Source organism: Anomaloglossus baeobatrachus, chromosome 1 (genome assembly GCF_048569485.1).
Source record: "Anomaloglossus baeobatrachus isolate aAnoBae1 chromosome 1, aAnoBae1.hap1, whole genome shotgun sequence".
NCBI classification, from domain to species: domain Eukaryota; kingdom Metazoa; phylum Chordata; class Amphibia; order Anura; family Aromobatidae; genus Anomaloglossus; species Anomaloglossus baeobatrachus.
In genome coordinates, this window is record NC_134353.1 from 554,739,672 (window position 1) to 554,767,197 (window position 27,526).

The window sequence follows — 27,526 nt, forward strand, 5'->3', positions numbered from 1 at the left end:
TGTTCTCTAGCAATTGCCAATCACCCTGCACAGTGTTGGGCTGTAAGCTCAACACCCAGTTGTGGATGTCGGGCCCTCATACCACCCTCATGGTGTCTGTTTCTGACAGTTTGAGCAAACACATGGATATTAGTGGCCTGCCAGAGGTCAATTTGCTGGGCTCTGGCACTGGTCCTCATGTTCTTCCTTGCACAAAGGAGGAGGTTGCGGTGCTACTGCAGGGTTCTTGTTCTCCTATGGCCACCTCCATATCTCCTGGTGTACAAGACTAACTCCTGGTATCTGCTCCATGCTCTGGACACTGTGCTGGGAGACACAACTAATCTTCTGGCAACAGGTCACATTGATGTGCCATCCTGGATGACCTGCACTACCTGAGCAACTTCTGTGGGTTGTAAACACCGACTATCTCTAGGTTTGAGAGCAATGACAACATGCAAAAGTGACCAAAACAACAGTCAAAAAGAATGAGAACAGATATATGGTCTGTGGTCACCACCTGCAGAATCACTCCTTTATAGGGGTGTCTTGCTATTTGCTGTTCCATTTGCAGAACAGCAGGAGAAATTGATTCACAATCAGTGTTACTTCATAACTGGACAGGTTGATTTCACAGAAATGTGATTGACATGGAGTTACATTTTGCTGTTTATGTGTTCACTTTATTTTTTAGGCAGTGTATTTTAATATCCTTTTCTCCATGCCACACCCATTTGCCATGATGTGGAAGAATGGAAATAAGTTATTGTCTGGCACTAGACTTAAACAAAAAGATACACAGGACACAGCACATACAAAGCATGCATGATGTCATGGTGGGCTAGTAATCAGACGAGGCACCATGTATACCGCATGTAGTAGGAGTTTTGCATTAGTACAGTCCATCGACCATGGAGTACCAATGTGGTCACTGGACCAGGCTCCTGCAAATCTTTGGCTCAACTATATCTACCCCTTATGATATCTTATAGCTTGTGATGAAGAAATGTTTTAATTAAGCATTTTTAATTGCAGGGTTTTTTTTTAAAAAAAAAAATGGATGGTGTTAGGCAACGGTTATACCATCCTTACACCCATAAAATCAAAGGAAGATTCTAACTAACTTAGCAAGATCCATAATAATAATAATAATAATAATAATAATCACTTATAGGAATATAAACTGTAAGACATTGCTTTGAAAATATTTGCAATAATAAACAATTAGACAGTAAAACAAATTTTTTCCCCTTTAACCTTTACCATGGAAATTGTAGGAGAAGAAAACTCCTCTATTCAAATCAATGAGACTAATATCTTGCCTGAAAGACAGGTGAAGAGAAATTGCTAGATTTAGAGATTCAAATCAGGCAAAGGATTTGACACACATTGTAATCCAATGTATCATTTTTAGAATTTCATTCTGTCACTGTGTGTCAATAAAACTGCCAGATGTAAGCACTAAAATTGTCTGTCAAGGAATATTATGTTCTAAACCTACAAACCAACTTATAACATTTTACACAACTGTTCAAAGATGTAATATTAAAGAAAGGGTTAGAAAAAAAGACTTTTCTTGTAGTACACTTGACAATGACACAGTACCGTTAATGATATTTTCTTTTTTAAAGTTTCACAAAAGGTAGAAACAGCCTTTAAAATACTAAAATAAAGAATAGGTCAGAATTTATCAGAAATGACATAAACACCATATTCTTATATTGTGTCATTTATGGAAATATCATAACCTGATTTTAAATAGTTATATCCCCAGTGATTCTCGTACTGAATACAGGAGCCAATTATTACCTTATGTATATCAATGAAGTTGACTGTAATTGGTGCATAATTGTTCTTATCCCCTAAGACCACGGCACAATTTGGTTTAATTAACTTTATACAAAGTTCAAATTATCAAGGGTGGTGGCCCTAACGCATGGGCAAACGTAGTGGCAGCTTCTCTAAAGGGAAAAGCTAACAACAAAAACAAACCATAACTAATCTAAAGATTGTAAAATATATGATTTAGTGAAAATAACAGATCAATACTCAAACTTGTAATAAAGTGTCAATTTTAATGTACGGATCTAAGAGACTAATGTACATATGGTAATGATGCATGTAAACAATTACTATACAGTTTATGCAGCTGAAATGCACTGAGAAGCGAAAACTTATTGGGAAAAGACATATGCAGTGTTTGGCTGGTATATGCCTAATCCATCATACCCATCAACATACAAGATTATTCATTGATAAGAAAGAAAAAAGCAGCTTTCAGACTTTTCTGACATGAGTCTATATCCCAGCAGATCATAAGGTCAATGTGGAAACTCAATGACAACCCTTGTTTCCCTAGAAATCAACAGTCAGTAAAAAACTGGAGGGCCCCAAAATATTAGATCTATATTGTCATGTTAGGACACTCATCTTTCAAACTATAACAATCTTAAGGCCCCGTCACACGGTACGATATATCGTGCGATCACATGAGTGATCGCACCCGCCCCCGTCATTTGTACGTCACAGGCAATTCGTTGCCCGTGGCGCATGATGTCATTAACCCCCATCACACGTACTTATCTCTCTAACGACGTCGCTGTGGGCGGCGAGCATCCTCTTCCTGAATGGGGAGGGACGTTCAGCGTAACAGCGACATCACTAAGCGGCCAACCAATAGAAGCGGAGGGGCGGAGATGAGTGGGACGTAACATCCCGCCCACCTCCTTCTTTCTGCATTGCGGGTGGGACACAGGTAAGCTGTGTTCGTCGTTCCCGGGGTGTCAAACATAGCGATGTGTGCTGCCTCGGGAACAATGAACAACCGGCACGCAGAAGGAGGAACGACATTATGAAAATGAACGACGTGTCAACGAGCAACGATAAGGTGAGTATTTTTGCTCGTTAACAGTCGTTCGGAGATGTCACACGCTACGACATCTCTAGTGATGCCGGATCTGCGTCACAAACTCCGTGACAACACAGACATATCGTTAGATATATCATAGCGTGTGACGGGGCCTTAAAACAAGCTTTACAGCATACCGATGTAGCAAACTTTAACTTGACAAGTAAAGAAATATTTTGATTACTTATCAGAAAAGATTATCTTTCTTAAGAGGATTAGAATAATTTAAAGCGCTAGTCCCAAAATGTCAATATAATTTTATGCTAATGTAATATAGTAATTAATTTCTGCTGTTATAACTTATTGTTACACATATCTATACTGGTTTATACATATCGCCCCTGTAGGATGCCCCACCCGGTTATATTTCACCTTTAGTTCAGCAGGAGCATCAGCAATGACTACAGTCTCTCTGAGCAATCTTTTAGCATAGCTGTGTTATGCCTCCATATCTCACAGAGTATATTCTATATTCAGAATACATTATACTTCTATTCATTGCATGGTTCTATACAACAGTCGGACAGCCTCATGAACCAAATATCTTCTGCCATCTTCAGCCGCATGTGTATGTATTTTACAAAATGCATGTGATAGCTGATTTTCAGTAGACATTAACAGTCATGCACTCCGCTAAGCTTTGCCTGTACAATTGAGTACTGCAGAGCTGATACAAACAAGTTTTAGCTGTGCTTGGAGCATGTTGCTGACAGATCAGTGATGTGAAAATGAAAATGTGGCTCTGTTGATGCACATAGCAGAATTTAATCCTTTGCCATATGCATCAAATATGCAGCATTTGCAATGTTTCATCATCGATTTGTAAGCATTAGGCATCAAACACAACTCAGCCCTGCTGTGACCAGATATTGCATGCAGAACAGAGTGCAAGAATGTTGTTCTCCGCTCTAAACCAGCTAACAGATCAACAATTTAAAAACACACATACATCTATGTTCATGTAGATGGCAGATGCTAAAATCCTTCAAAAAGACTTGTGTACAGGACCATACAGTACACAGAAACATAGAGTGTATTCTACACACAGATTAGATTGAGGATATGTCAAATATCTCTGTTGAATGTTGCTGGAAGCTTTTATTTTACTACATATTCATCTCTTAAAAGGCTGCTAAGCAGAGTTGGGAGTCATCGATTCCAAGAGGCTGGAGTAGCAAGGAGCACAGAGGAGAGGGAAGAAGGGTTATGCAGCACTAAAAGCAGCCAACAGGAGAAGCAAGAGTAGTTTTAGCAATTTAGAAGTAGGACCACTCAATTTGCTATGTAAAATTGAAAGCACAGAGGGGAAGATAGGGATAAAATAATATGCAAAGGTACAATAAAGAAATATTATGTTGGATTTGAGCTGTATACTAAAGGGAATCTCCCAGTATGATCACCCCTCCTAAGTCATATATATATATATATATATATATATATATATATATATATATATATATATATATATATATATATTTTTATATATATATATATTTTTATATATATATATATATATATATAGTACAGACCAAAAGTTTGGACACACCTTCTCATTCAAAGAGTTTTCTTTATTTTCAGGACTCTGAAAATCGTAGATTCACATTGAAGGCATCAAAACTATGAATTAAAACATGTGGAATAAAATACTTAAAAAAGTGTGAAACAACGGAAAATATGTCTTATATTCTACGTTCTTCAAAGTAGCCATGTTTTGCTTTCATTATTACTTTGCACACTCTTGGCATTCTCTTGATGAGCTTCAAGAGGTAGTCACCGGAAATGGTTTTAGCACTTATTGGCCCTTTTGCCTTCACTCTGCGGCCAAGCTCACCCCAAACCATCTCGATTGGGTTCAGATCTGGTGACTGTGGAGGCCAGGTCATCTGGCGTAGCACCCCATCACTCTCCTTCTTAGTCAAATATCCCTTACACAGCCTGGGGGAGTGTTTGGGGTCATTGTCCTGTTGAAAAATAAATGATGGTCCAACTAAACGCAAATTGTATGGAATAGCACGCCGCTGCAAGATGCTGTGGTAGGCATGCTGGTTTAGTGTGCCTTCAATTTTAAATAAATCCCCAACAGTGTCACCAGCAAAGCACCCCCACACCATCACACCTCCTCCTCCATGCTTCACGGTGGGAACCAGCCATGTAGAGTCCATCCGTTTACCTTTTCTACAAAGACACGGTGGTTGGATCCAAAGATCTCAAATTTGGACTCATCAGACCAAAGCACAGATTTCCACTGGTCTAATGTCCATTCCTTGTGTTCTTTAGCCCAAACAAGTCTCTTCTGCTTGTTGCCTGTCCTTAGCAGTGGTTTCCTAGCAGCTATTTTACCCTGAAGGCCTACTGCACAAAGTCTCCTCTTAACAGTTGTTCTAGAGATGAGAAGGTGTGTCCAAACTTTTGGTCTGTACTGTATATATATATATATATATATATATATATATATATATATATATATATATGTATGCAGGGAGCTGAATAAAGTGATAGCTTGATTTCTGCGATATCATGTTAGCAGAAAGCAACCAGTACATGTCTTACACTGTAATGTCCCTTTCATATAAAACAAGGTCTGGAGGCAGATTCTCAGGGAAGTCAGTGTCCGGTCTGGAACAGCTCATTTACATATAGGCAATCAAATACATCCGGTACATCATGAGCATATTTTTTGCATGTGGAAACTCCCGACAATATAAAACCTCAAAGAAAGCGGAGTCATAATCCAATATTATATTTAAAAAGGTATAATTTTATTCAATACAAAATTCATAAAAATAACACACAGTAAAAAAGGGGGGAGATGAGGTGCAAGGAACAGCAAGAATGCCACAATGAAAGTAGTTGGTAAGCATAAGGGAGTTCCAAATGGCATAAGGTGCAAAAAGGTACAACCCACATCAAATGTGATTAATATTTGCGTAGTAATGCTGATATCTGGGTCAGCCAAGTCATTAAACACACTGCAGTAACACCAGTAAGCCTGGGAAACCTCCTTGCACCATATAACATAAGCTGGCGTCACTGACTTTGACATGTGACTTTAAAGTATGTATTTATGATCTGGTGGTACAGACAGTAGCTGCATGGAAAAGTGCTGCCAGTGTGTAGTGAATTGCAGGCACCCAAGACTCCACACAAATGATGGGATTAGTTAGATCGACTGTGCATCAAAGCTGCACTACAGCCACCTTGTTACCCAGTTACAAAAGGTTATAAATGCTCACCCATAGTAAAGAATTGCGGTAGAGCTGTCCTGGGGACCCCCTTATGCTTACCAACTACTTTCATTGTGGTATTCTTGCTGTTCCTTGCACCTCATCTCCCCCCTTTTTTACTGTGTGTTATTTTTATGAATTTTGTATTGAATAAAATTATACCTTTTTAAATATAATATTGGATTATGACTCCGCTTTATTTGAGGTTCTTCATTTACATATAGGTAAAATGTGGATTTCTCTTTAATAAGTCATGAGATTGCAGATATTTAGGTATCTAATAACCCTTTTTGTGCAGTAATATCCCAGTGCTGTGCTGCTATCTGTGTTAAAATAAACTCAGTATCTCAATGATTTAACATATTATCCTCATGTCACATGCTAAAAACGTGGACTTTATTCACTTCAGTTTTTGTTAATTACATTGTTTAGAACTGCAAGATTGATCCAACGACTGACCCCATTGATTAAAGAAATATCTGTTTAGTTTCTATCATGGTGATCATACGTCTACCAGTAAAAAATAATCACATAAAAAAAAAGAAAAAGGGGCATAAAACACAGCCCAAAACATGAATATGTTGTGCCCATAAAAAAGTGTATTTTATATAAAGCAATAATTTCATAGAAATATATAATGGATAAATGTTAGGATAGGTCATGGGTTGGACTTGATGGACTTAACTCTACTGTGAACCTTAAACACTATGAATAAAACATACAGGGAAAAACACAGCACTGAAACACCAGTCCAATTACATGTACTAGTGAAAGCATATGCCACATAAAATTCAATGCTGTATGTACTTGAGGATAATATCTACAGTTGACCGAGTAACCATTTGTACTTGCTATACTCATAACGAGTACTGTCTAATACTCGCATATTTATTCAGAATAACATGTGCAATGCAATGGGGTATACTCGCTAAGTGACAAGTAACCTGAATTCCACACTATTCACTACTCGCATGAATAGTACGGCATTCGGGCTACTCATTACTTTGAGTTTTCCCCATTGACTTGCATTGCACATGCTATTAGGCCGCACTCATTATGAGAATAACGAGTATGAATAGTTAGGTACTCGCTCAACTCTAATAATATCCCTATAGTTAGATCAAGTGTCATAAGCATCAGACAATCCAGTCCAAAGAGAAAACAGAGTGGTAATAGGAGATCCGCGCTCGCCAGTAAGAAGGTCCAGACCCTTCATCAGGTATTTGAATCAAACACCTGATGAAGGGTCTGGACCCTCTTACTGGCGAGCGCAGATCTCTTATTACCACTCTGTTTTCTCTTTAGGCTGGATCCTTGTCAGTGTCCACAGCTGCTAGCTAGTCCGCAGCTGCTAGTTTTACACAACCACAGGGGTGAGTATCTGACGATTCTTTACCCACTGTGTGATTTATCATAAGACCCTATGTGCACTTTTTCTTTTTAATAGAATCAAGCATAAGACAATATAACAATGCATGCTAACTTATACTGGGATTGGTGTTTTAGTATGTTTCGCCCTTTCTTCATCAGGGGGTGTGTGTTGAGCAGGGAAAAGCACAGTTTATATAGCATGATTGCATCAATAACGATCGCAATAAAAGGGGGTGAATAGTAGAACAATTCTGATTGACCATGATAGTAAACTGGCGCATGCGCTGCTGATATCAACCCTATTAGATCATGGTCCCTTGGCTCGTAAGCTGTGGAAAATAAGAGCTTCACCATCACAGCTTCTTAGAATTTTGTCTGTTATTTTTGGTGAGGCAGACACTACAGCAGATCAGATGTAAACAGAGTCTTCCAAAGGTAACTCGCATTTATTAATTGACTAGAAATAAGCCCGATACTATCACATCGGGAGTGCAGTGAAATGAACATCTGTCTATGCTTAGTGGTGCTGACAGGAGCAGTGGACATGTGTCACACTGTTTGCACTTTCCAATATATCTCGGCCACACCTCCTTACTGCTCCGTGACATCACAAATGTGTAATTTAAAACACCAAAACCTCATTACACCTGGATGTGGTATGGGTAGCACAATGTTAGACTGGGAACAGAATTGTGCTTACTCAGCCCACAATTTGGGTTCCACCTGCACTGTTGTCACTGGTTACCATGGCTATGATGTGGGTGCGAACTGTGGCTGCGCAACTGACAGTGCTGCAGTGCATTGTGGGATACGGTTACATCCGCACCTGGCAATTATGTATGTAGAAGTTATAATTTCTCATTTATTTCATTGCAGTGGTTATACATTTCAGTAATGGCAGCTCTAAGTTGGGAACTTTTAGCCTGGGGTGGTCTCTAGCAATCCAATTTATTCCAAAGCATAAGTTAATTATGACACCCCCATGTGCTGCTAAGCTCATTGTTACTAGAAACAAACTTTGCTTATGAAAGTACATTACAACACTTAATTAAATGATTATTAATAGTTTCCTAATTAGGAAACTATTAATAATCATTTCATTAAGGCTTGTATATGAGTGCCACCCATTGTGCTGAGCTTGAGGGTAATGTACAAAACCACCAATAACCACCAAAAAAGAACTAGCATGCTACAACACAAATCAAGCCATGAAAAAACGGGAAGAATACATGCATAGTGTATATTCCGCAGGTCCTAGTATATCCTTCACTTATTTACCTGAAGAACAGCAATAGATCAGGATACTAAAGCCACACACAACGAGATCGTTAACGAGATCACTAACGAGATCGCTGCTGCGTCAACGTTTGACGCAGCAGCGATCTCGTTATGTGTGACACCTACCAGCGATCAGGCCCCTGCTGTGAGATCGCTAGTCGCTGCTGAATGGTTGGGACCATTTCCTTCAAAGGTGATGTCCTGCTGGGCAGGACGCATCGCTGTGTTTGACTCCTACCAACGACCTCCTAACACAGTCCCAACGCCCGCCAAGATCATTATACAGGTCGCTCATCATTACTGCATCGTTGGTAAGATCTGACTGTGTGACATCTCACTAGCGACCTCCCAGCGACTTACCAGCGATCCTTATCAGGTCACATACTTTTTGGGGATCGCTGGTAAGTCGTTAAATGTGACGGGGGCTTAAGAATTAGAACTAATGGGAGTATAAGGTAACAGCTTAGCATCATCATGCCCTGAATGATATATTGAATATATGGCCTCCACTAGGTAAAACTAATAGTCCTCACAATTAACTACAATCCTAAATTGTCATGTATGCAACTACTGAAATGAAAGGGAAACATTAAACATTAGTATTGATGAAAGTTCAGCAATCTTGACAAAATACCAGCAGAACTATCCTGGTTGATATACATTTGCATGTCCCTGACGTAATTCATGCTGGAGACTGAGCTCGGATCCGACAGATGCAAGAAAAAGCCACCGCAATTTATCCCATTAATGTAAACACATTAGCCAAGGCAAATAAATTAGATTTCCCCGCATTCATATTTCTCTGTTAGATTACTGAAAACAAAGTTGGAGGATAAAACACAAACATTAATATCTTTTTGCTGCTATGATTAATCTACATAAGACAAACACGCATTGAACAGATTTTTGGTGTTGGCCGTGAATCTAAAGTCGCCAGTTAAAGGCAAGAAAGCTAATTAAATGCTAACTACATCCAAGATCCAAGACACTGCCTTTTGTATTTCAGAAATTAATTAATTGCATGTAAACACCCAACCACAGAAATAAATAATTAGATATGCATACATACATACATTATTATTAATAGTTACATTGATAGAGGTTGAAAAAAGAAAAAGGTTCACCAAAGTCACTCTTTCTCTTATCAATTATAAATTATATCTATCACTAGATTATATATGATCCACAATGCCATTTGTTATGGTCCCTTTTTAAATAATGATCTATTATCTGTGATAAGGCATTCAACATTCTTACTGCTCTAACTGTAAAGAACACTTTTTAGATGATGGAATAGCCTTTTCTTAGCACAAAATAAATGTACCCCTTAATTTTATTTATTATATTAAAAAATGAATAAAGGACATTGTAAACCCTAGGAGACATTCAACTATAGAGAAAAAAGTGATTCTGGCATCTAAACAGGAAGGATTCTTTACAGTTAGAGGAGTCTGACTAGATAAGAGGTGGTAAGAGCAGAAACTAAATGAGCATTTAAAAATGAGCTATATGCTTTACTTATAAGAAATGGTATTTTGGGTTATATACTGTATAATCTAGCAATAGAGAATGTATAATTGATAGCAAAAGTTGAACCTATGTCTTTTTTCAACCTTTGTAACTATTAATAAAAATGGATGGAAATATGCATATATAATAATTTGCATGGGAGTTCATATTTAATTAATTAAGTCATTTCTGAAATACAAAAGGCAGTGTCTTGGATCTTGGATGTACTTAGCATTTAATTAGCTTTGTTGCTTCTAACTGGATTCTTTAGATTTGCAGCCAACACCAGAATTCTGTTTAATGTGCGTTGGTCTTATGTAGATTAATCATAGCAGCGAAAAGATATTAATTTTTGTGTTTTATCCTCCAACTTTGTTTTCAGTAATCTAAAAGAGAAATATGTACGCAGGGAAATCTAATTTGTTTGCCTTAAGAAAAAAAAATAATTTCCACCATTTTGTTAGATTAGTGTTGTTTGCTTATTTTTCAGGACTTCCATAATGTTTGCCATTAAGATCTTGAGAACTATGATGAGAACGTTATAGATGCTATAAGAAATGTGATCCACAATGTACTAGATATGGCTATGTTAAATAGGTCTAAAGAGGGTGTTACACGCAGTGATATCGTTTGCGATATAGCTAGCGGTGTACCTGCCTTCATCGTTTGTTTGTCACAGGCAAATTGCTGCCCGTGGTGCACAAAATTGTTAGGAGTTGTCACACGGACTTACCTGCCTAGCGACGTTACTGTGTCCGGTGAACCGCCTCCTTTCTAAGGGGGATCTTCGTTCGGCGTCACAGCGGTGTCACTGAGTGGCCGTCCAAAAGAAGCGGAGGGGCGGAGATGAGCGGGACGTAACATCCCTCCCACCTCCTTCCTTCCTCATTGCCGGCGGCCGCAGGTAAGCTGTACTTCATCACTCCCGAGGTGTCACACAGAGCGATGTGTGCTGCCTCGGGAACAATGAACAACCTGCGTGCTCAACAATCAACGATTTTTTGAAAAGGAATGACGTGTCAACGATGGATGATAAGGTGAGTATTTTCCATCATTAACGGTCGTTCCTCGCTGTCACACGCAACGGCGTCACTAACGATGCCGGATGTGCATCACGGAATCCGTGACCCGACGATATATCGTTAGATACGTCGTTGCATGTAACGGGGCCTTTAGGCCTCTTTCACACGTCCATGCTAAACATATATTTTGCACAGTCCGTAGTTTAGGTGCATATGTGTGTTTGTGTCCGTGTGTGTTCAGTGTGTGCTGTCAGTGTGCTATTCGTGTGACATCCGCATAATACACTGACAGCATGGACTTCTATGCTCACCTGTCCATGGTGCTGCTGTCTCCAGCGCTGCTGCTGCTTCCAGTTCTCCGTGCAGTGAATATGCAATGAGTATAATGAGCGGGGTCGGAAGCAAGTGACAGCAGTGCTGGAGACATCAGCAGTGGAGACAGGTGAGTATAGCATTTTATTTCACAGACATGTTTTCTCAGGTACGTGTCACATTGATGTCACATGAAGCACATCAGTGTGCGGCCCGTGGGACACCCGTGCTGCCGGAGTAAAATGGACATGTCTACGTGTGGAGCACACAGGCACATGTATGCTCCACACAAATACACGGTGGTGCACAAATCCATTGTTTTTAATTGGTCTACGTGTGTCCGTGTCTCCGATATGTTTGAAAATGAACATCACACGTACTGGAAACGGACTTGTGAAGTAGGCCTAAGAGTGAGCTGTCTGTGCAAACATGGCAGCTCTAACTGAGTCTTGCACAAACATACTTTACACAAGTCATTCCACTTAGTAGGTCTCCGCGTATCCGTGGCCCTCACCTTTTAACCACTATACAGGTACCTGGATTTATAGCAGGGTCCTCAGGATTACACACCCATGGACTAGCTTCTGTCCTGTGGAGTCAGTTGGCAGAGTAAAGTCAACTTGCTAGATCAAAACCATGTAGGTAAAAAAGAAAATCAGGAGGCAAAGGTAAGGCCAGGAAGGTAACCAAGCTTAAAATTAAATGGACAGAATAGGAGACCGAATTGTCAGACAGCCGGAAGGTAAAGTCAGTACAAAGTTAACAATGGGAATCAAGCAAGCAGGGTCAAATATCAGAGCAAAAAGAGAATCAACCAGGGTGAGTATATACCTATAACTGGCAACTCCCAGCAGTAGTTTAAGTAAGGTGTGGTACTATACATTTGGCCTAAGTGGGAGTTAATTAAGCTTGCTGAACATCAGTACTGCACAATCTCTTTCTGCCTAATTGGGTGGAACCCCAAGTCCCAGCCACAACAGTACCTTTGACTGGCCAGTGCATGCATAGATCAGAGCTATTTGCCATGCCATATCCTCTATCACTCAAGCCAATTGGAGGTCCAGGTGCAGATGTGAAAATAGATTCACACATTTCTATGGCAAAAAAAAAAAATCTGTGAAAAATTTGATAGTAACTTTAGATTTTCTACAGAATTGCTGTAGACTTAACCCCTTGCAGTGAAAAGGGTAAAATCTTCCAGAATTCAGTGGCAAATCTGCTTTGAAATATACATGAAAGACCATGCAGCATTGTAGTATAATTTATTTGTGATGTGAAATTATTGCACACATGAAATCCCCCTAAGTGGAGATACACTTTTCCTGGACAGATGGTGACCAGGGTACAGAAAAAGACAGTGAGAGGAGCACAAAGCTACACCGACACTGCAGAAACCTTGTTTACTGAAGCTGTTGGGGGAGGTGAGGATGCGAGCAATAGGCCATTACCTTTCAAGATAAAAATCCCTCTTCAAAAGAGTAATTCCAATGTGCAAAAATGGCTGAGAGAGCAATCAATATGCCGTAAATGTCCCAGATGGGACAACCCCTTTAACTCACTTAAAACAGAATGACGGGTTCCTGCCCCTGATAAGCAAGAAAAAAATGTCATAAGAAAACAACAGTTGTTTTAACCACACACTATAAATCTGTCTCGGGGGCTTCGTTATGTCCTTTTACTACAGTAATGCCCATTTGCTATTGATTTGCCAGGATATTGACAGACACATATGACAATAGTATTATGGCCATAATCGAAAAAATCATATAAGCAGAAAAGTCATCAGCAATTAATAATGAGTTCAGAGATAAAACTTTATCCTACCGAATAACTTGAAATTAGGGACTTCTGAAAACTCATTCCAATAAATATGAAAGATTAAATAAATGGAATGAAAAGAAATCTGTGTTAGAGTCTAAAAATAATAAGAAAAAAGTGAATATGTGAAGAATGGAATGGTGCCTTCTTCACTAGCAGTCACAGGAGGAGGCTCATTAGCTGAGTTAATAGGGTGCTGACAACACCTGCAGCCCATCTCTAGCAAACACACGACCTGAGCTGCGCAGTAACTAAAGCCTCACTTCTAGGATTGGAAGCAAAAAAAGCAGAATGAATAGGACAAATACACAATGGATTATTACATGATCTAGGTAAATGGAATTTTTAAGTATATGAAATTTAATTGTGGGATGAAAAGATGCAATTTTAGAGCTACTTCACACACACTTTTTTTAAAGAGGTTGCCGTTTAGCAAACTAATAAACAAGTTGAGTATTCCCTGGGTCCTGTGCCAGCTCTTGGCCAATAGTCCAGTTTCTGTTTTTTTTTTCTGTACTGTTGATGTCATAGCAACAGCGTATGAGGTATTGCAGGTTACTCCGGCAGTACCAGCATCCAACCACCAGGGGTCTCTGTTAAGGCTGGCTAGGAGACCCTTTGGTAGGTCGGGTGTCATAGGTTAGTTCCCAGAAAGAACTCAAGGAGTGGGGACATATTGAGATTGAGATTCATCCAATTACAGAGAACTTCAAACCCTGGATTGTAAAAAGAATTCCCTGGCACCAGTGTGCATTGTGCCAGGAAAACAAGCACTTTATTCAGCACGACTAATGTGGACAGCGAGACTGAGCATGTCTGCTGTGGAGAAAGACTGAGCATGTCTGCTGTGGGGAGAGAAAAGGGAGCCTCTATGGTTTGTTACAGCATTATACCCCCTTGGGCCTTTTGCAGTTACCCATCCGGTGGACCCTTATTAACCTGATTGGAGACCTCTCCTGCATGTGGCAAGTTGAAGTATTTTGCCTGTCCTTCAGGATTTGGATAAGTGAGAGATGGTAAATCTTCCCATACGTAAGTCCTGAGCTCAGTCCAGACATCGTGGGAGGGAAGCATGCACGCAAAGATTGTCAACAAGTGAAGTTCAGACAGCTCCGACCAATTGCTCAGTATAATGCAGGTGCAGTGCTCGGAACTATAGGCCAATTCCTGTATCCATGGATAAGGCAAAAAAGATTTCTCTGCGGCATCCACAAATAAAAATTACACCTTTATTGAATTGGTTTAAAACATAATAAAATCAAGCATAGGCAGCATAGACAGACCAGACAGTATAGACTGGTCTGTCTATACTGTCTATGATCGATTTTATTATGTTTTAAACCAATTCAATAAAGGTGTGATTTTTATTTGCGGATGCCGGATACAAATCGTTTTTGCCTTACGCAAAAATAGTGTTTTGCACAAACCTAAGTTAGGAAGGCTGCAGCCTCTATAAGGAGAACTAAAGAACAAACCTCCATGATAAAACCCAATATAGATTGCAGTCAGTGTTTTTGTGTGGTACTCGGGCATTCTTTCTGTGTGTGGGTTTAGGAGGAAGATGTAGAATCTTCTAAAAGTTTGTCAACCGCTATGCCGTCACACCAACAGGCCATTTGAAAACCTTGGTGATTGATACTGCATCACCAGAGTAATTCATATGCTTTTGCACTAGGCCAGGTGATCCACAGGTAAATTTCAGCATACTTCCTCTAACATCTTGGGCCAGTGTTGTTGGAGCAGCACGATGGTCGCGGTCACTTCTGACTGGGTGTATGTTATATCGCTTGGTGATTACTCTCGTTCTTTTGTCAGAGACCAATTTCTAGATCCCTTTAGTAAAAGTATCCAAGTTCTCCTAAATCATCTAGTCTCATTCCTGATCTTTGACCCGTTGTATCCTGATACAAATCTCCCTGCACTTGGCTTAAAAGCACTGCAGCCAATCTGGGAGCTCAGTGGCTACTCAGGTTCGTGGCTGAGCTCACTGCTATTATGGCACAAAAACATACTATACTAAGGCAGCATTAAAAAGCCAGCATTGTTAATGCTCAATTTGTTTTGTTACAACTACAACAGCTTATAGCCCAAAGCTTTATAAAAGGGGACTATACAAAAAAACACAAAAAAACACAAACATCTGCATATAAAAGCTTTTTTTTATGAATATACTATTGACTATTAAGCAATATATAGCAAAGCAAAAGGTGCAAAACCAGTCCTAAGGTTTAATGATATTCTGCTGTCATGTTGCAGTTTTGGCTCAATTTTTCCAATTTCACCAACACGCACTACATGACCACAATGTATGAACAAATCCTCACTGTAAGAAAGAAAGCAAGAAAGCCCTATGTAAATGCAGTGGCTCTGTAACCTTCAGGGCACTACTAGGTACTGCATCCTGACAAAGATGCAGGGCCTACCCCCAGGAACCCCCAAGAACCTAGAAGACCAGTGCCAGTACCACCAAAACACAACATCCCCAGTTCCCCACTCCCAATTAGGGGTGACTGACTAGTCCGGAACAAAATGGATGGCTGCCCAGAGGTGGAGCCAGTCAGGTCCACTAGCAGACAGCCCAGAGGGAGGGGACAAACAGACACCCAAACAAAAACGTCAGGGGAGTCCGATAGTGACAGTTGAAGGAGATGAACGTGTCTCCAGACGGGGTCTTGTAACAGTGACTAGGTGGCAAAGGAGAGTGGTTGCCAGGGATTGTACAGACAGGTACCTCTGGAACCAGAGCACCAACGGGACACAGGACCCTAGGTCATGTGACAGCCTCAGGCAACCTGACAAACACCTTCACAGTGAGGGGACCTTCACGGACCTCACTGACCCAAGAATCCGAGGGCAACAGCAGTAAAGATTGAGCTGGGGAACGGAATAGAACACCGACCATACAGGGTTTGCACTGCCTGCCGTACGGACGAGAGACTGCCAACAGACAGTAAGGGATCCCAAGCTATGGGGTCCCATCAACCAGTGAGAGGTACCAGGGAAAGAGACTACAAGGTCACCACACCAGCACTGGGACAAAAGGGACCAGGGGTCTGAACCAGCCATCCTCAGTACTACAGCTCAATACCACCGTGATTAAAATAGAAGTTGCACTGCATCCCCATCGTGTGGTCTCCCTTCTTTCTGGGACGGATCCTAAAATTCACTCCCTGGGGCCTGGCCCTGCTTGCGGAGGGCCTGACATCCAGGCTGCCACCACCATCAGTTCCAGTGGTAACAGACTGTGAAGTGGCGGTTCCATCACCATAACCGCAACCCACAAGTGCCGTTACAATAAAAACTCTTTCATCTCCCCTTTACATATTTCCCATTAAAAAGCACCCCAGGGTAACGGAACTGGGCATCGGCCGATACACAACCATGACACAGCATCCCCGTACATATATGGCCTATGACCGAGTACCCCATAGCCCTGGGCGACACATAAATACATGAGATATTTATTAAACTGTTCCTAGAAAAATTCCAATGAAAACGAGGTTGTGGTACTGCAATAAAAAATATAATAATAATAATAATAATAACAACATATTTTTATTTCTGTAGCATCTGCAACACTTAAAGAAGTTGTCCAGCCACAAAATATATTTTTTAGCTAATCTGTGATGTATTGTCATTTAAAACATCCCTATATTATTTTTTTTGTTTTTTTCTAACTTTTGTCCCTCTTAAATTTTCACTTTATTCTCTGCAGCCACTTTATTTACCTGCAGCTCAACCAAACATGACAGATTTGACTGCTGAACTTCAGGATCACAGCTGGCACTGCTCAGCCTCAGTGTCCAGCCCCGCCCACAGCACACTCATTGACTGTCAGTATTCTGCCCCAGCACCTGATAGATAAATGAATACTATGTAATGAAAATTAGGTATAGTAGCACCTAATGTGAGTCCATAGTAGGCATATACACCATGTGTGTATGGTATGTGTGTGTATATATATATATATATATATATATATATACATATATATATATATATATATATATATATATATATATACATATACTCACACATACACCCCCCGCTCTGTCTCTCACCCGTGCACTCTCTTCTTTCCCCGTCAGGTGACGTCACTATTCTCTGTTCCCGGCAGTATTCATACGCCAGGTGCGCCTGATGCTGCGTTCTACACAGGAGTTCAGACATAGCGCACAGGGGAGGGGGGGGACAGTTACCAAGGCCCCATACATCATAAAGAGCTGAGGACACCGTTGGGCAAATAGCGTGGCCCTAACAAAGATTGTTCCCCCCTGTTTGTCCCCGGCCCGCCACATACAGGGCACAGATAGCAGCGCACAGGGGGCAGGGGAGAGTACCAAATGTGGGGAGGGGGTGGGGGGTGATGACAGGTGGTGGGGGCTGCATCGCACTCTACTTGGTAGGCAACAGGACGGCAACATGACGTCGGCTGTGATGCCCATCAACAAGCTCCTGCCCCTGTCATCGTGACGTCACAGGAAGCAGCAAAATCCCAGCAGGAGCGGTTACATGACCGCTCTGAGCCGGCGGAGTGGCTGACAGCAGGGTGGGTAAGTAGTTACTATCTACTTACCTGCCCCTATGTAGTCCAGTAGTGAAATAATAAAAAAAAGCAAAATAAGCCGGAAAACCCCTTTAACAATTCCAAAGGTATTAGTGCAAACAATACCTTACATACATAGTAACATATAATCATCATTTCCAACAAGCAGAAGGTGGGTCCTGCTAAATCTATGAGTATGAGTAATGTAATATTTATTGTTTTCCTTATTAGTGGCAGATACCACAAAAAAAACATATAGGACATGCTATAGTTTCCCAAAACCTTTTCACTTTTCTGTCTGCAGTGTGATGGAGATTTTGTAAAATCCCATTCATGACACTATACTAATAAATGGCACTAAATAATGCATTAATAGGCACAGGTGTGAGAATGTACTCTAAGGTATGTGTGCACGTTAAGTATTTGGTGCAGAAATTTCTGCAGCATTTCTGAATTTCTTGGCAGGAAAAGTGCGCAAAATAGGCGTGTTTTTACAGTGTTTTTCATGTGTTTTCGGTGCAGATTTTTCTCCACTCATTAGTATGGGTGAGAACTGCAACAAAACGCTAAATGAATTGCCATGCTGCAGATTTTTTTCTGCACCAAATCTGCAAGTCAAAAATAAGCAACGTGTGCATGAGACTTCAAGGTTCTTATCTGCCACCTCACCACCGTGCGGAGCTGCCACCTCACCACCACGCGGAGCTGCCCATCTCCCCATCTCCCCACCTATTGTCTCCTCCCCAATATCCTATAGAATGTAAGCTCGAAAGGGCAGGGTCCTCTTCCCTCTGTACCAGTCTGTCTATTGTAACTTGTATATGTATTCTGTATGTATCCCCTTCTCATGTACAGGACCATGGAATCAATGGTGCTCTACAAATAAATATTAATAATAACAATAATAATAATCTGGCATCAGGAAACCCTTCAGATTTTGTGACCAATAACTGTGCCGAAAAAAAAACCGTGACAAAAATGCAACGTGTGCACAGGTCCTAGGTCTCATTTAACATGAACATAATATACTGTAGATGTCTTTATTGTGTAATCTATTAATTCATTTGAACAATATGTAATTAGACTCATGTTTGGACTAGAACTTGTGGCTTTAGAACTTGTGATAAAATATATTTGGTGTAAAACCAACCTAAGAGCTCATTTCAACATCCGATTTTCATGTACAAATTTTATCTGTGTTTTTCATGTACCCATTATACTCTATAGCATAATACAAAATACAGTATATATTTTCGTAGATTGAATGATATGCGGAAAATCACATAGACAAATCCAAATTTTTACTAAGTCTCAGATCATCCACCTCGCCAATGTATATCTATAGGTACAAGAAAGAAAAATTCGAACAGCACTCGGATGCCATCCGTTTTTCACTTAAGCTGTGATATGAGAAGTTTGAGATTTCTTCATCATTTTTTATGTTAGAAGAACAGATGAAACTCTGATCAAGCTCTGATGGTAACACTGACACTGACTAAACTCTCACAATGCTCTGATCAAAAACACTGATGAAATTGGCACCGATTTTTGCATACGAGAAAAATCATTAAAGTTTTAAAGAACCCTAAGGATGGGTCACGTCATCACTATGTGACCATATTCCATTGTGCACGTCATTCTCATACCATTAGGACCCAATATTTTACTGAACTGAACTTAGATGCTCATCTTCATTAAATCACAAAGAATAGCCCACAAAAATGAAATAAAAAATTTCATATAAAACTAGCAGCAGACATGCATGTAAGCAACTGATCTAATACTACCAAACACTTTATTACCGTAACTGAGAATAGTAGAACAATCTATGGTTACCACAAATGCTCTTATATATTAGCATATTTGCCATTCTTATCCGCTAAGAATCATGCTGCACCCTTACAATTCTCGTTACCTTGTAAAGCTTTCTGTGATCCGAGCACATTGCCACTTCTTCTGTAAGACGCTGTCCTCCAGTGCTGAATGGAAGAATCTCACAAGGCCTTATCAGCGCACATCCTGAGGCTCCCAGCTGATCACTGTCAGACTATGGACAGAAGATCCCTCCCCAGCACTTAGCACAGCACCAGGGGTGGGCTGTCACCGAGGCTTTAGGAGGCAGGCAGTGCACATCCTAACCGTGCCTTAAGGGACATGCTAAGAACCATCCTGCTGTCTGATCTGAATGCAGATGCTCATCTCCTTTCATGTGTCCATGTCTTGCGGCGGAAGCTATCACCTAAACATGTTTTGTCTAAGAATCTGGAAAAGACCAGTGTTATGTCTAGTATACATACAAGTAAAATGAGTTTGACTGTCCATATTTTAGGCAATAGGAAAAATAGACTTCACCGAACATATGCAGATTGGCTTCACGCAGTCCATACATGATACAAAGTTATGTATATAGTGATTATGTACACAGGAATCTACCAGGTCTTCCTATCACTAACCCATAACGTTATAGTAATATTGACATGACAGTTTACAGGAGGTTTTACAGGAATTTTTTCCAGGAAAAAATGACCATTTTTTTCCAGTGATTTTTACATACATTTTCATGTAAAATTCTATTTGAATAATTCAGTCTTTAAATAGCCACTGTCATTTCACCAACTTTGCAAAATTCTATAATACAGGCAAATATAATAAGATTTGCAGTATATCTGATCAGAGACATTTTCTTTATTGTATACATATGCTTCTTCCCTTCAAGTTTGTCTCCTGAACTAATTATCCTTTTTGAAAAAAAAAAAAACAAAAAAAACCAAAAGAAATCCAGCTAAATAGCAAGGACTGGTAGAAGAGAGAAGTGTCAGATACGAGAACACTGGTATTCCATGATCAGATGAGCAGCATTCAGCACAGGATCACACATAGACTTGTGCTGCAGCTTCAGATAACTCCCATACCTCACTTCTGTGCAGGATTCACAGCCACACAGCTCAGTTCTGCTGCCAAATCTCCTTCATGCTTATTTTTTTAAAAATGTGCTACACAGTGAAAGAAGAACAGGAATTTTCACATCTCTGTGTACTGTGTATAGGAAACATCATAGCAGCTAATCTCCTCCCACAACAGGAGAGAAAAAATACAGCTAGAGCCTGTAGAGCAGGGGTTGGGAATCCTTTTTTCTACCACCACTAATAAGATGGCTGGAGATGCTTTTCCTTGTTGTGACATTGAGCTTGATGTAAGCATCAAATAGGAGACACTGAGTCTGCTGTAAACACATCATATAATATACACTGAGCCTGAGCTATTCATCATATAGGGTACATTGAACCAGAGCTATACATTACGTAGGGTACACTAAGCCTGAGCTATTCATCATATAATGTACACCGAGACTGAGCTATTCATCAAACAGTGTACACTAAGCCTGAGCTATACATTACATAGAATACACTGAGCCTGAGCTATTCATCATATCGAGTACATTGATCCTGAGCTATTCATCACATAGGGTTTACTGATCCAGAGCTATAAATTACATAGGGTACACTGATCCTGAGCTATTCATCACATAGTGTATAATGAACCTGAACTATTCATCAAATAGGGTACACTGAACCTAAGCTATACATTACAGAGGGTACACTGAGCCTGAGATATACAGCACATAGGGTTTCCGGAGCCTTTTCATGACATAGGGTACACTTAGCCTGAGCTGTACATTGCATAGGGTACACTGAGTCTGAAGTATACAGCACATAACGTACACTGAGTCTGTTAAGATCAGCAAGGGTGGTAAACAACCTGAGGGATTCCTCACATAGAGTATACAGCCTGAAATATAAAGCACATAGGGTACACAACCTTATGTATATAGCACATAGGGTACACGGCCTGATGTATAAAGCACAAAGGATACATAACCTGATGTATACAACACAAAGGGTACACATCTGATGTATACAGCACATAGGGAACACAGCCTGATGTATACAGCACATAGGGTACACAGCCTAAAGTATGCAGCATATAAAGTACACATCCTGATGTATACAGCACATAGGGTACACAGCCTTATGCATACAGTACAAAGGGTATACTGAGCCTGATGTATACATCACATAGGATACACTGAGCCTAATGTATACAGCACATAGTGTACACTTCCTGAGGTAAACATCACATAGGGAATACAGCCTGAGGTATACAGCACATAGGGTCTACAGCTTGAAGTATACAGCACATAGAGTACACAGCCTGATATATACTAACCCTTGGAGATTGGAGAAAATTTGATCAGCACAGATCGCCTGATGCCCGCATGAGCTATTTTAGATGTTACATCTGGTTTAGATACTGTAATGTCATGAAGCGGACTGGATATCACAGAGCATAAACTCCGGACATTCAGCGTTGGTCATATCACATGCCCTAGTGAAGAATTCAAGTGTCCGTGGCCAAAAAATGGGCCAAATGCCCCTGGGCCAGCCATTACCCAACCCTACTGTAGAGGGTGAAGTTGGTAAAAAGCACAGGGTAGAGATCATACATTTTCCAAATATAGTGCTATTCCACTATTACAGACATAAAACTGTTTATTCTGAAAATATACAGTAGTTTTTTTAAGTAAAGCCATTGAAGCCTGTACAGAAAAGATGCAGCAAGAAATGCTTATTTCTACTCCTTTAAGTCAATAGATTAAAAGTAGAGATGAATGGCTTGATCTGTGGAGGATCAACTTCAAATTCAGTTTCCTAAAGTTTGCAGATCTCCATGAATCCAAACACTCAGTGACTCAATTTGGGGATTTCACTAAAATAAAAAACTGAATGGAGCCCACAGTGGAGCAATGGGAAAAGTGACCCATGACTCACTTTGTAGGGCAATGAGAGGTTAACTCTGGGAAATAAGTGTAGGGGAGTTGGTGTAAGCTAGGGGGGTGGATAGATTTTGAATAAGGTATATGATGGTAAGATATACGTTCATACGATTAAATAAATAAAAAAAAAAGGGTCAGGAAAGCGTATTGGGGACTACCAAAACAGCTCATCTGACCACCAGAAAAGGTTTCGCCCTCCCACTCTGTATTGATTTGGGGTGTGGGTGGTTCAGGAGGTGGGGGTTGTATTTTAATAAATTGTTCGATGTCATTTTGGCTAGCTGTAGTGGGGTGAGTTTTTGAAGTTGGAGGTAAAATGGTGGTGGGGGATTATATGTCAGGTGAATGGTAATTATCTGGCAGAGTTTGGGGCTCTCCTTGGTGGTGTCCCCTAGGAGTCATTGTAAAGGAAATGGTTTTCCGGTAAGAGGTGTCCTCGAGCTGGTGGTCATAGCTGTGGGCAACGCCAGATGGTTTATTAATAATATGGGAACGTCCGCCTGATTTTGGAGCTCCAAGAACCCTCGTCACTTTAAGAAGTTATGTTATTTATTTACTGTTATGTTTGTTTAATAAAGGGCCGATTTGGCCAATGTTATTGAAGCAGGTGTCATGTGCTCATTGTAAGGGGAATCCTTGGGAAAGGGATAAAGGCATAGTGTGTTGGTTGGAGTTGGGAAGGAAGCATCTACAATATTGCAGTCATGGCCTCCATCACTTTCCACACTGTTACAAGGCTCATGGCCTCAAGCGTCGCTGTGCTGGTTTCTTTATAGTACTATTTAGCTATCCCATTATATGGTCTAGCCCAGGTGGACTCTTTCAGCCAACAGGTGGGGGCTGGCCAAACATCATTATTTTAGGGTTTCCAGCTTAAGCATAGGAGGTATAAAGACAGATTACACAGCTCATGCCATATTTTATCCACCATGAATAGAATAGCTGGTGAAATCAAATTTCAAAGGATCCAACCTAAATTAAAAGGTATCAAACACTAATGAATCTCAATTTTGACTATCATTTTATGTAATGCTATCTTGTTACAAATATATATTTTTTCTGTACTTTAAAAACACATACATTTTCACATCCATTTTGCCTGAACTGGTAATACCAGTGGATTTTCTGCAGAAAAAAAAACAGGAAAAATCACAGTGTTTACGCTGGCCTAAAATGATGTTTTTTTAGAAGTCATAAAATGGTCACCAAAAACTGTGAGAAGAAATGCTAAGGAGACAAATAGAGTGTGTTCAACTTTGACACAAATCCAGATAAGATCTACGTAATCTCCCTTTAAGCTCTACACAAGCATTAAGACAATACAGAGGCTTTGAGTTTTTAGCTTAAAATGTACCTTTCTGAAAGTCATCAATGTTAATGTTCAATGTCATTCAATTAGGCACTATCAAAAAGTGTGAACAGAGGCAATAGATACATAAATCACAGCTTTGTTAGATGCATCCCAGTGACCCAGGCTCATTATCAGGTATCTGATAGCACAGAATAATTTAACACTTATCTCAATTTTCCATATTGAGGAAATCAATCCCATTAACAAATCCCACCATAAAAAGTGACAAGTTTCATATTGGCATAAAGAATTCTGAAGAATTATACAGTTGCTTGACTTGCAGTCGGTAAATAGGATTAATTTGGCAGACACTAATGAAATTTGAGCACTCCATTAAATATAAATAGCAGATATTTTACAACTAAAAGTAATTGAAAAATGTATGTCTACACAGTATTTCATAACACTACACAAGAGGTACAAAAATTAGGAAACAATTCGAGGCATTTGGGTCAGGTTGGCACCAACCACTATCTTGGCACTATCGGTCATTATACTTGCACCTCAATCCCACCCAAATGAAGAATGCAGCCTTATTCTTCATCTTATTAGTCTGGCAACATCAATGTATATGATTATTATTATTATTATTATTATTAATAATAATAATAATAATAATAATAATAATAGTTATATTATTTGGTCAATATATGATTTACCGCAAGGAGAAAGGCGTCAACTATCAAACACATGATCCTTCTTGCATGTAGAAAAGGGAGTATTAATATTAGTCATAAAAATCAATACAAATACTATATCTTTATTTAGAAATATGATTGTAACTATAGTTCACTTAAGGACATTACTTTTTTCAGCCAAAACCAAATAAAGTCAATATGACTGTCCATTTTATGAAAAAAAAGTGAACAGCTACTTGTTTGCATATTTTTACACATGAATGTACAAGTATGGTTGAATAGGTGCTTGTCTCCCGATAAAATTGATGCTATTTTTGTAGATATCTGATGTGCCATTCATGAAAAATCTTGCAAGGAAGTTAAGCTGGGAGTGCCTGTGGTGTATTAGTACCATTGAACTGATTTTTCCAAGTGCATTGACACTACCTAAGAGCACTTACAATCTGATTTGCATAAGACACATATGCTAGATTTCTTTAGAAAAACACAATGGTCATCTACAAAAATAGTATATTTTTTATTGGGGACATGAGGTTATACCTCTACTTCCATATACTTGATGACAGTTTCAGTTTGAATGTGCTTAACGTTGTACCACTTTAAAAATGGGCTTAAATTATCACAGGTATCCTGTTCTTTAATTGCTCATTTTGCCTTTCTACCCAGTTAATTCCTCTATTTTCTCTGCTCTGTGTAGAAACAGGAAGTCACTTTTCTCTGCATGAATCATCCCCCTTTTCAATTCTGGAAGCTGCTCTGTTAATCCCCCTGCCAGGGAGTTTTGCAATGATGAATTATACAGTGAAATGAGACTTCTTGTTCCTTAATAGTGCTTAGGAGGATTCAGCTAGTCTGTTTTTAAGTACACAAAATAGACGTAATGGAAAAGAGAATAACTAACTGGGTAGAAGGGCAAAAAGAGCAATTGTAAGTACACAGTGCTATATTATGTCAATAAATGATGGCTGCAATATATTAAAAGGGAAAAAATGATGGGAGAGCTTCTTTAAGTAGCTAAGCTAGACACCCTCTTTGTCAGAGCCAATGCACAAATAAAAATGGAGACTGGATTCGATAGTTCAATAGCCTAGCCTGCTCACCCTACACAAATAGCTGGACAGCAGTAATAATTTTTTCAACACATTAAAGGTAAAACCTTCTATCTCTGTGTGTATATATATATATATATATATATATATATATATATATATATATATATATTTATAAATATATATATCTCATAAATGTTATACAGTGACTCGTTAATATAAATATTATGTAGTCTGGGCAGCTTATTCTCTAAGGTTAGGAGACCTCTATTCACGTCTTCTGATTTTGTTTGCACGTTATAGGGTTAGAGCTCCAGAGAAATGTTCAGTCACATGTCAATCATAGTAAAAATTTACAAGTCACGATCACACAACCCTGATATTTCCGAATGGCTGACATTATTATATTCACTGAAAATCACTTTTTCTCCATAGGGAAACATTGAGGTTGTGTACTTTTACCTGGATGGTGGCATATCCAAAAGTCATCTTGGGATTCTATCCTAAATCTAATGTTTTGTGCAAAGAGAAGTAAAAATGGTACTTTTAAGATATGTCTGATAATTTTGAAAAAAGGTAACATTTGAAATCACATATGAACCCTGTAAAGAGCCAAAAGCAAAAACAAAAAGTAGTTTTTTTACACCAGACTGTGTGATTGATCTGCTATCTTTGATAATATTCTTGCAAATTATTAACAAGGCGTTAATTTAAGATGATGAGTAGAGTTGAGCGCGGTTCGTGGTTCGTGGTTCTCCAGTTCGCGGCTCGAGTGATTTTGGGGCATGTTCTAGATCGAACTAGAACTCGAGCTTTTTGCAAAAGCTCGGTAGTTCTAGAAACGTTCGAGAACGGTTCTAGCAGCCAAAAAACAGCTAAATCATAGCTTGGTTTCTGCTGTAATAGTGTAAGTCACTCTGTGAATCAAACTATTATCACATTTCAGTGTATAGTGTGCGTGAACAGCGCCTTCAGATCACTGCTGTTTCTATAATGGCGATCGCCATTTTTTTTTTTTTTTTTTCTTGTCTTCCTTCCCTAAGCGCGCGCGTCTTGTGGGGCGGGCCAGCATGTCAGCCAATCCCAGACACACACACAGCTAAGTGGACTTTGAGCCAGAGAAGCAACGGCATGTGTGATAGGATCTGCATGTCACATGTCCCTGCATTATAAAACCGGACATTTTCTTCACGGACGCCATTATCTGCCTTCTGCGTCTTTGGTGTCAGACATCACTGTCGCAGCTCCGTCTTCCTGAGTCCTATAGCCGATACAGCTGTATGCGCTGCATACACAGCGTTAGACAGCTTAGGGAGAGCACTTTATAGCAGTCCTTTTAAGGGCTCCAACCGGCAGGGTCAGAGAGCCATAGGTGACAGGTCCTGCAAACAGCAACAGCGTCTGTGTAGCCCAGGTCAGGGATTTCCTACCTGCATTTCACCATTAGGAGGGAATAGAAAGGCAGGCTTCCATTCCTCTACCCAGAGCACCACAATCCTGCCACTGTACCCTCTTGTCCTCTGCACACTCCAACTGATAACTAAGCCATTATACTAGCAAACACTCAGTGTACCTAGTGGCATCCTATACGTGGCTATTGGACTTTGCTATAGTCCCACTAGTGCAAAGACATTTGCAGAGCGCGTCTGCCTGCATTGCACACTACAACTCATTCTAACCAAGCCAT

The 27,526-nt window shown here is 39.8% G+C and overlaps 1 protein-coding gene across 7 annotated transcripts in view; it reads right to left on the reverse strand.

Moving 5' to 3' along the window:
• Positions 1-27,526, reverse strand: part of LINGO2 (leucine rich repeat and Ig domain containing 2) — a 2,307,572-nt gene that overhangs the window by 28,125 nt on the left and 2,251,921 nt on the right. Inside the window, exon 1 of one of the 7 annotated variants that reach the window (XM_075316943.1) lies at positions 19,883-19,981. The exons of the other annotated variants lie outside the window; for them this stretch is intronic. The gene's annotated coding sequence lies outside the window, so the exon portion shown is untranslated. Of the gene's footprint in view, positions 1-19,882; positions 19,982-27,526 lie in introns of those variants that run through there. 7 annotated transcript variants of the gene reach the window in all.